The 10,707-nt window shown below is 40.7% G+C and overlaps 1 long non-coding RNA gene across 1 annotated transcript; it reads left to right on the top strand.

Moving 5' to 3' along the window:
- The first annotated feature begins 4,029 nt into the window (after nt 1-4,029).
- Nucleotides 4,030-10,472, top strand: LOC148777041 (uncharacterized). The gene is made up of 2 exons (XR_016037960.1): nt 4,030-4,161; nt 10,031-10,472. It is a non-coding gene; the product is annotated as an uncharacterized LOC148777041 (long non-coding RNA).
- The last annotated feature ends 235 nt before the right edge of the window (nt 10,473-10,707 follow it).

Genomic DNA, 10,707 nt, shown 5'->3' on the forward strand with positions numbered 1-10,707 from the left:
AAACTAAGACTGAAGGAGATCAGGTAATATCCTCAGGGACATAGTTAGCGTCACGGGGGTTCAAACACTAGTTTATTGAACTTCTCTGCTTGAATCTCAGCACCACATTTACTACAGAAAAACAAAGGGGGCAGCAAACAAACACCTCCAGGTTTGGCCGTCTTCCTCTCAGACCCATTCAGCAAGAGCCATGGTGTTTGGAGCGTCCCTGGCATTATTTTCCTTAGCCTAGGAATCCAAAGAGTCTGCAAACAGAAATAACATGCTCTGAGGTTCTGGAAAATTGGTGTTATATAAGAAGCAGTACTCTAGAAAATAATATCTTACAGCACTCTCAGAAAAATGCCAAACTGGCCTAAACCATCAATGTCCTTCCTGGGGGAGCTTCCTTCACAAGCAGGAAGGGCCCTTTGCTGTGTGGGCTATATTCCACGGGTCAAGCTTTTTAGCTTACATGGCCATCAGATCAGAGTTTGTGCTATTTGTCCTCTCTCAGCTCCATGATTAAATGCAAACAATAGCCAGGACAGAACCAGCTTGAGGAAGAATGTTCTTCTCTGTATGCTCAACCTTCAGAAGGACTGTTTTGTTACGTCTGTCACCAGAGTCTGTGGAAAAAGGGAGCTCCATTTTTCAAGTCAGTGATGGAAACAGGACTCACACGCGGTCCCAGATTCACTCATATGAAAACAATAACACATTCTGTGACTTGGAGGTCTGGAGGTTTATGTTGGCACCAGCTGGAATGCTAATGTGCAAAGAATCTGGTCTCTCCTCTCAAACACTAACAAACACCAGTCATTTCCTACTGATTGGTTTCAACCTAACAAGCATTTTGTTGAGCCCAAAAGAATATTTCATTTTAGAGTATTTAGATTATGTTGATTACTCATTTATGAGCCGTGAGTTGGTCAATGAAGAACAGATTGCTTCAACTTGGTATCCCCCACCCACTCACCACCACCACCACCCAGAATTAATATGCGTAAACAGAGCAAGTCATCGCAGGAAAGAGAGTCTACATTTTCTTAAATTCTTCATGAACTTTGGGGTCTCAGGGACCCCTTTGTGGACATGACAGAAGCTGCGGGCATCTTCTCCTGTGAAATGGCCCAGATTACAGAATTCCACATTCATCCTGGGGCTCAGAGACTCTCCAAAAGCTCATTAATCACTGGGAAGCCTCATTCTATGGTGGATCTTTGTCCAGGGCCACTAATGCCTTGGTCACAGTGGTTTCAGAGTGCTTATCACAGAATAACTCTGGATTCTCCATCTGCCAAGTTAGAATTCTGCTTTGACACAAGAATTTGGCATATACAGATAAATGTGGACCATCAGTTCTGGAGGACTATTACCAATTATGTGAGCAGGTTCTGGCAGAAAGTATAGTGTTATGGGACAAACTGTGGCCTCAGGAATGTCATGGAATGGCACTGGTTACTTAGAAATGTGTGTGACTGCTACTTCTCAAAGAGGCTTTATTTACTTATTTATTTTACAATAGATAGCTCTTTTTTTTTAATGATAGCTCTTCATTTCCTATTTTATGTATGGGAGATACTAGTGAAGGTATTAAGAAATAGAAAAACAGAAAATAAGCAACTTTCAGGTCACTTAAAATATAAGTAAGTGAAGAAAAATTATAACTAGGAGACTGTTTTAGTTTTCACTTTTCTGCACTGCCGAGTCCGGAAATATGATCACTTACAAGCACAATTACCTTCTTTGTATTTAACCAACTTCAATCCAATAGGCACTATGGAGTAGCAGGGAAGAGGCAGGCCATGTGATGGGCACTGGGCTCAAGTTGGATGAGATTTTGAGGAGCTTATGGTCTCATGGGGAGCACAAACATGCAACGGATAACCTCCTATATACACCAGGGTTGGTCTAGGCAATATTGGTGCCTAAGGGGGTTCTGACAGCACAAAGATATATGGTCTGTCTGGGCAGAGAGAAGCTGACATGAAAGAGTAGACGCTTGAATGAAGAACAGAAGCAAGCGGAAATTCCAAGGGAAGAAGATAGTATTCTAAAAGACATGAAGAAACAGTCCCCAAAAGTCTATTTTTTTTTTTTTTTGCCTCCCTCCTCACACCTCTTCCTGTCTCCACTTAGCACTCACAAGGGGGATGACAAACTCATCCTCCAAATATACGTGCGCTGGGGGAATCAGAAGATGTCTGAGTCCTTGCCCCACATATGATGGTACAGAATAATTTTTACAAGGAATTTTTATAACCAATATTTCTACTACTTCTATTACATGCCCATAAATTTTTGGCGCACAGGGTCACCGAGCTGTGATGTGTAACTGGGGACATGGAAAGAATGGAACTGAAGAAGTAGGCAGGGTGGCTGGTCTTGTTTACTTTTCTAGGACTAAAAGTGGACCTTTGCCCACAAAGCCCCAGGATGCTGTGTGAGTGTGGTCAGGCCATGTCTTAGATGGTAGAGCTGGCTGTAATAGGGAGGACAGATTTAGGGCAGAAGTAGAAAGGCCAGGAGGGAGGCTGTTGTACCCGTCAGGGTAAGAGGTGGTGAAGATCTACCCTGGGGAAATGGTGATCAGGGCAGACAGAAAGCAACCAGCTCAAGGAAAACTTCAGAGAAAGAATTGCTAGGACAAGTGACTAATCAGATGCCTGAGTGAGGAGGGTGGTGCTGAAGGATGGACAATGTGGTACCATGAACTAAGAGATTGTATGGGACAAGGAACATAGGGTAGAGTAAGAAGCAGCCACATTGAGTTTGAGGTGTAGATGGAGACACTTTGTCAGTATCTGAGAGTGGAGCAAAGGATGGTGGTTAAAACTCTGGGAGTGAGAGGTCACCCAGCGGAAATTTGGGGTCAAAAATTCTCAGAAGGATATGAAGAAAAAATTGACTTTCTTGCCACAGAAGTGCCCCTGAGCACACAGACAGTGTGATTTTACTATTGCTTCAGGGGGTCACGGAGTTCAAGTTCAAATCTGTGAAGAGTAAGAGGATCATGCTAGGGTGGGACGGGAGGAGTGTTGGATTCAAGTGTCTGGCTCATGTGTCAGGAAAGCACCAAGTTCTCCCAAAGGCCCAGGCAAGGCCACCGGAGCAAGAAATGGGGGAGAAGAAATGCAGGAGGCTTAGTGATGGCTTGTGTGCCCTCAGTTTTGGGGCCGACTGCAGCTCTGGAGCATAGAGAATTGCTGACCTGAGAAGGTGCCTCTCGTTTCCTCTCCCACAACAGTCTAATTTTTCTGCTTTCCTCCTCACACCTCTGCCTCTCTCAACTTAGCACTCAGAATGGCGATAACAAACTCACCCTCCAAATATCTGTGTTTGGGGAGGATCAGAAGGTGTCTGACTTCTTGCCCAACATATGATTGTACAGAATAATTTTTCCAAGGAATTTTTACACCCAATATTTCTACTGCTATTACATGCCCGTAAATTTTCAGTCTTACAATTTATGGGAGAATATCAGTCAGGGAAGAGGTAATGGATATGTCTAAGATCACAAAATAAGTCAAGGAGGTAGATCGCGTCATTGGCAGGCCCATTTTCTATAAGACTGTTACTTTAATCTAAAGATCCATGGAAACATGTCAATAGAGAACCAAAAATAAAGCATAATTTTCTTATTCTCATTAAAATTTTCTTTAAGTAACAAACAAGAGCAACATTAGAATAACAACCTGTCACTTCCAGGTGAAAAAGTAAAAGAAGGATCAAGAAATAAATGTTCCTGGGAGTTTACTGTTAACCAAGTTTGGTTTTTACTTATTTTGTTATTTTTGTTGGCTTTTCTATGTTTTGCTTTAAGAAGGCATAAATATTTGAAATGTATATTCAGGTTCTTAAAAAATTCTGTAGGGTTAAGGGAGAGACTAAATTTATTGAACATCTAATACACATCAAGGATACTTCTATACATACATGCTTTAATTTAACCTTCACAGTAAGTTTTGAAATGACATTGTCCACATTTCATCAACGATAAAAGATAAGATCAGTGAGTTACAATCTCACCCAAGGTCACATGGCTTACATATGTCATAATGAAAACCTGTATCTCTCTAGTTTCAGAACAAGTGTTTTCCCCACTGCACCATCCATCCTGTCCACTGTGTACATGACAGAAAGCTCAGGAAGCTCAGTGTGGACCATCGCCCAGCTAGGGTAAGTGCTGGCGCTGTCCCCTGCATGTCACAGATGGTGACTGCACCCCCTCCCTTCACTACAGCCATAGTGCTCTCTTCCTTCCTGTCCTTACATTCTGCCTCACTCCATATTATTATCTTATCTCTATTTTGCTTCTTGAATCTTTTAAAAGAATTTAGAGCTAAAGATTCAATCCTACAGAGACTCAGTCATTTACACCCAAATCTTTGTAACCTCCATGGTATTATGGGAATTGAGTGTAGGAGTTCAGAGGGAGGCTCCTGGAGACTCATTCCTCTGGCTCAAATGCCATCTCTGAACTGGCTCTGCGGCCCCACACCAAGCCTGCCACCTCGGCCTGCTTTCTCTGTCTGTCTGTCTCTGCCTCTACCACATGAGGACACAATGGGGAAGCAATCATCTGGAAGAAAGCAAGACAGCCCTCACCAGAACCCGACCATGTTGACATCCTTATCTCAGACTTCCAGCCTCCAGATCTGTGGGAAAATAAATTTATGGGCTGTTTTATGGCATCCTGAGATAAGACACACATTTTGGAGACTGTCATTTTAGACTGGATAGTCTGAGAGGGCCTCTCTGAAAAGCAGACATTTGAGGTAAGACCTGAATGTTGATAAAAGTGAAGACCTGGGGTAAAGGAGTAACTCTGTGAGTAAGAGGAATGTGTAAGGAAGAACGGGTCTTTGTAAAATTATGACACTGGACATCAGTTCTCCTCTTCTCATCCCCTTTCCACAGAGTCTGCCAGCAGGGCCTCATGCTCAGGAACTCAGCGCCCCTAACTGGTACTTTCAGTCCCTGTGGAAACATCCGCGGTCCCACCCATCCCAGAAAGATTGCGGGGCTTGTTATTTTCCTGTTTTTCTTTCTTCATCAAAACTTGCCTTTCCTTCTCCAGTCACTCACACGCACTAACATTAGTAAGGGATATAAATTACTCCCCCAGAGACCATCTGCATTCCACAGGGACCTACTACAGGCAACGTGATTATAGACAAATGGCAGAGATGAGGGGACCAGGCATCATGTGGGCCTGTGAGGATGTATTTTAGGGCAGATGGGTCTCACCGTACCTGCACTACCCAGCATAAGACAGTTCAATCTACCTTTTCAGGACTAGCTGAAATAATTGACCCCCTAGAATATACCAAACTGACACTTATGGATAAAGACCTCTATTTCAATTTCAAACACACCTGAAAATGGAGCTAGGTTGCAACTTAGGGCAAACACTGACAATGGCTCCAACAGATTGTATCCCAGGACATTTATATAAGCTCTAGATTAATTCCATGTCAAAGGGTTTAGGATGAGTACCTGAGTTTTAAATGTTGAATCACAAAGGAGTTTCAGAAACCTCCTTAAGCACCTAAAATCTAGCCCCCAAATTGCAAGAAATTTGGCCAAGAAAGATATTAAATAGAGTGGTGTCACTAGTCAGATTTGATGAAATGCAAGCACAGAGACGGTACCTATCAAAAGGATATTAGAATAAATGAATATTAAAATATTTAAATCCATAATAATGTGTTCAAAACACAGTTCTGAAGAACATTATCATTGGAAGTGAGAAACCAGTGCTAAGTCACTTACAATCTTTTCTAAGCAACCTTATTCCCCTATTTCAACTCATTAGGATAATATTAGTTTCAAATATAATGGTGCAATTTTAACTGTATTGTACACAAATTACTCTGGTTCTTGCTCTGACAAGGTTTAGCAAAAATCCCTCTTGGCAGACCTTTAGCAATTGTTACAATGCTAGAAAAACAAAAAGGAATGAGGCATTGAGAAATTTAAAAATATATAGTTAGGATAGATAGCCAGCAGATTATATTTATCTAGAGAGAAAAGAAGAATGCTTCTATGTTCTCTAGTTTAGTGGCTGCCTCTTTAAGAGCTAAAAAAGAAAGAAGAAAAAAAAAGAGATTTTGTCATTTCTGAAATGCCCTGGATACCATGTACTTTATAAAGTACAATGTCATGTCACAGCACTAATCTATATATCGTTGATTTTTTACTGTTAATCATCTGAAGGATAGACTTTAAATACTAGCCTGAACACACACACACACAAACACAGATGCTTCTTTAAAGTTCTAAAGGTCGAGTTAATTTCTGCCAAAGAGCATAGGGAAATACCTCTTTTTAATGCCCAATGACCATTATCCGGTTTTCCTTCTTAGAACAATAGAGAGGGTAGCAGCTACCCTACAGTTTCTATGAAGATTAAATAAGGTAGTGACTGTAAAGCATATAATACATGCCTGCCACCCAGTAAGGACTTAGTAGAAGGCAGCTGTCATTATTACTGTTATGATTGCTATTCAGTTCAGTTCAGTTCAGTCGCTCAGTTGTGTCCGACTCTTTGTGACCCTATGAATCATGATTGCTATTAGCCTCATGGTAAATAAAATGACATGTATATGAATGAGAATTGAGGATCCCAAAGCACTTCCATATACATTATTACATGTGAACCTCAAAACCATCTGGTGAGACAGGCAGACAAAATCCTGCACTCTTGCAAATGAAGTTAAGACTTAGAATAAACTATTGACTCAAGGTCATGTAACTGGAATATAACTTAGATCTCATATACCTGAGTAACCCACAAAACCTGTCCTTGTTATTCTTAACTCTTAATATACTGGACTTGCATCTATCCATTCACTCATTCAACAAATATTTATTAAGAGTCTACTTTGTATGAGGTATTGTTTCCAATGCAGAGGTCACAGGAGGGAACAAGACAGACAAAGTGCTTGTGGTCATGACCTTAGTTTCCCATGTTTAGGGCTTACGGAGTTTAGATAGAGAATAATTAACAAATGTAATAAGTTACCTAGTATTATGGCCTAAATTGTGTTTCCCTCTCTGCCCCAAATTTGTATATTAAAACATTAACCCCTCATATTGGAGGAGGAAATGGCAACCCACTCCAGTATTTTTGCCTACAGAATCCCGTGGACAGAGGAGCCTGGTGGGCTGCTGTCCATAGGATCACACAAGAGTTGGACATGACTAAAGCAACTTAGCATGCATGCATTGGAGAAGAAATGGCAACCCACTCCAGTATTCTTGCCTGGAGAATCCCAGGGACAGAGGAGCCTGGTGGGCTGTCATCTATGGGGGTCGCACAGAGTTGGACACGACTGACGCAACGTAGCAGCAGCAGCAGCAACCCCTCATATATTCTGAGGAAAGTGAGTGTTTTTGGAGATAAGCCTTTAAAGAAGTGCTTGAGTTAAAAATGGGGTTGCTGGGATGGGCCTTCATCCCCTGTCTGGCATCCTTAGAAGAACAGGAAATTTGCACAAAAGGAGAGACGCCAGGCACGTGAGTACAAAGAAAGGGCCCTGCAAGGACACAGCCAGAAGGTGGCCATCTGCAAATCCAGGAGCGAGGTCTCAAAAGAAACCAAACCTGCTGACACCTTGATCCTGAATATCTAGCCTTCAGAACTGTGAGAAAATAAATTTTTATTGTTTAAGCCACTGTGTCTGTAGTGTTTTGTTAAAGCAGCCCTGGCAACCAATATATCTAATAAGAGAAGTTGATAAGTACTTCACAAAAACATAGAAGAAGAGAATGCTAAGGGTGACCAGGAGCTTTGGAAGAGCACATTGCAATATTTAATAGGACCTTTGATAGGGAAGAAAAGATCTAAGCAAAGGCTTGCCAAAAAGTATGGGCATTAGCTCTGGAGATATTGGGGAGAACAGTTTTCAAGGTAGAGGGGACAGTTGGTAGAAAGGCCCTAGAATGGGAGTGTACCAGGTAGGTTGAGGAACAATTGTTGAGAAGAATGTGACTGGAGGAAAAAGAACAGGGGGAGCAACAGGTGAAGTCAGAGAGGCAGAGGAGGAACAGGTTAGGCAAGACCTTGTAAATAATTTCAAGAACTTTGATTTGTGACCTGCATGAAATGGAGTCGCTAGGTTCTGCATGGAGTGACATTACCCTATATGTTTTTTTTTTTTCCAATTTTATTTATTTATTTTTTTCAAGTTGAACAGACTAAATTTCTTTAAACAAACTTACTTATACTCCAGAGTCCTTTAAAAACTTAATAGCATTTATACATTGAAGGTATTTGATTTTCTTGTAACTAGCACTTCAAATGCAACAAGCATTTGAAGCAACAAGCATTTGACCCAACAAGTAAAACTTTCTACAGTTCATAACTTTTATAAATAAAATAAATTAAATGTACAGTGAATAAGTTCTCTGAAATATTTCAATATTTCTGCAGGTTTAGTAACATCATAAAATACATTTCAACTAAAATTCACAAATCTAAAAACCTGTTAGGCATTTTTAGGCGTTTTAAGTTGGAAATGAAGACCAATGTTACATCGTAATATGCCAATTACAAATAGTACTTCAAATAGCAAATACTACAGTTTGTCCCAAACTTTAAAAACTATTCATGAACTCAACACTGAACTATTGATGGCTATGAGAATTGTTTCCTAGCCTTTTTGAAAATTTCAACCCATTTACGTTTAAGGTAATTATTGATAAGTACGATCCCTTAGCCATTTTCTTTATTGCTTTGGGTTCAAGTTTATACACTCTTTCTGTGTTTCCTGTCTATAGAAGATCCTTTAGCATTTGTTGGAGAGCTGGTTTGGTGATGCTGAATTCCCTCAGCTTTTGCTTGTCTGTAAAGCTTTTGATTTCTCCTTCATATTTGAATGAGATCCTTGCTGGGTATAGTAATCTGGGCTGTAGGGTATTTTCTTTCATCACTTTAAGTATGTCTTGCCACTCCCTTCTGGCCTGAAGAGTTTCTGTTGAAAGATCAGCTGTTATCCTTATGGGAATCCCCTTATGTGTTATTTGCTGCTTTTCCCTTGCTGCTTTTAATATTTGTTCTTTGTGTTTGATCTTTGTTAATTTGATTAATATGTGTCTTGGAGTATTTCGCCTTGGGTTTATCCTGTTGGGGACTCTCTGGGTTTCTTGGACTTGGGTGATTATTTCTTTCCCCATTTTAGGGAAGTTTTCACCTATTATCTCCTCAAGTATTCTCTCATAGTCTTTCTTTCTGTCTTCTTCTTCTGGGACTCCTATGATTCGAATGTTGGAGCGTTTAACATTGTCCCAGAGGTCTCTAATATTGTCCTCATTTCTTTTAATTCGTTTTTCTTTTTTCCTCTCTGTTTCATTTATTTCTACAATTCTATCTTCTAGTTCGCTTATCCTGTCTTCTGCCTGTTATTCTACTGTTTGTTCCCTCCAGAGTGTTTCTGATCTCATCTATTGCATTATTCATTGTATATTGACTCTTTTTTATTTCCTCTAAGTCCTTCTTAAACCTTTCTTCCATCTTCTCAATCCTTTTCTCCAGGTTATTTATCTGTAACTCCATTTTGCTTTCAAGATTTTGAATCATTTTCACCATCAAAATTTGAAATTCTTTATCAGGTAAATTCCCTATATCTTCTTCTTTTGTTTGTGTTGGTGGGCAATTATCTTGTTCCTTTACTTGCTGGGTATTTCTCTGCCTCTTCATCTTGCTTATATTGCTTTGCTTGGGGTGGCCTTTCCCTCTTCTTGCAGTTTGTGAAGTTCTCTTTATTACGTAGTTTCTTCGCTGTGTGTGGGGTTGGACGAGTGACTTGTCCGGGTTCCCTGGTTAGGGAAGCATGTGTCGGTGTTCTGGTGGGTGGAGCTGGATTTCTTCTCTCTCCTTTAGAAGACAATGGGCTGCTTTTCTGGGAGCCTGATGTCCTCTGCCAGTATTCAGAAGTTGTTTTGTGGACTTTACTCCGCGTTCAAATGTTCTTTTGATGAATTTGTGGGGGAGAAAGTGGTCTCGCTGTCTTATCCCTCCGCCTTCTTGTTCCTTCCTCCCCAGAACACTGGATTCTTATATTCCACCTGGTCGTGGAGTATCTCTTCCCAGCTACTCCAGCAAGGCTCAGCCGCTGTACCTTACCTTGGACGAGGGGAATCTCCTCAAGGCCGCGCCTCCTGCTTTGAATGTAGATCAGCTCCTCTCGGCCCTCCGGTGCCCAAGCAGGCACCGCCTCCTGAACGTGGTACAGCTCCTCTCGGCCACCGCCCTAACCCTGGGCATGGGGTAGCTCATCTCCTACCCTATATGTTTTAAAAGAATCAGTTTGCATTCTGTGTTAAGAATAGTCTTAGGCTATACTCAGTGTTTTGTAGTGACCTATAAGGAAAAGAATCCAAAAGAGAAAAAATACATATATGTAAACATATAAAAGTGTATGCATACATTATATATGTGTGTACACAGTTTTATACACACACATGCACATCTGAATAATTGTGCTATACACCTGAAACTAACACATTATAAATAAAATATGTCAATAAATAAATGAATAAAACTGCTAAGCAATTAAAAAAAATAGACCTAGACAAAACATGGTCCACTAGAGAAGAGAATGGCAAACCACTTCTGTATTCTTGCCTTGAGAACCCCATGAACAGTATATGAAAAGGCAAAAAGATAGAACACTGAAAGATGAACTGCCCATGTCGGTAGGTGCCCAATATGCTACTGGA

Source organism: Moschus berezovskii, chromosome 8 (assembly GCF_049115385.1).
Source record: "Moschus berezovskii isolate FMDL1 chromosome 8, NW_MosBer_1.0, whole genome shotgun sequence".
Classification (NCBI taxonomy): Eukaryota; Metazoa; Chordata; class Mammalia; order Artiodactyla; family Moschidae; genus Moschus; species Moschus berezovskii.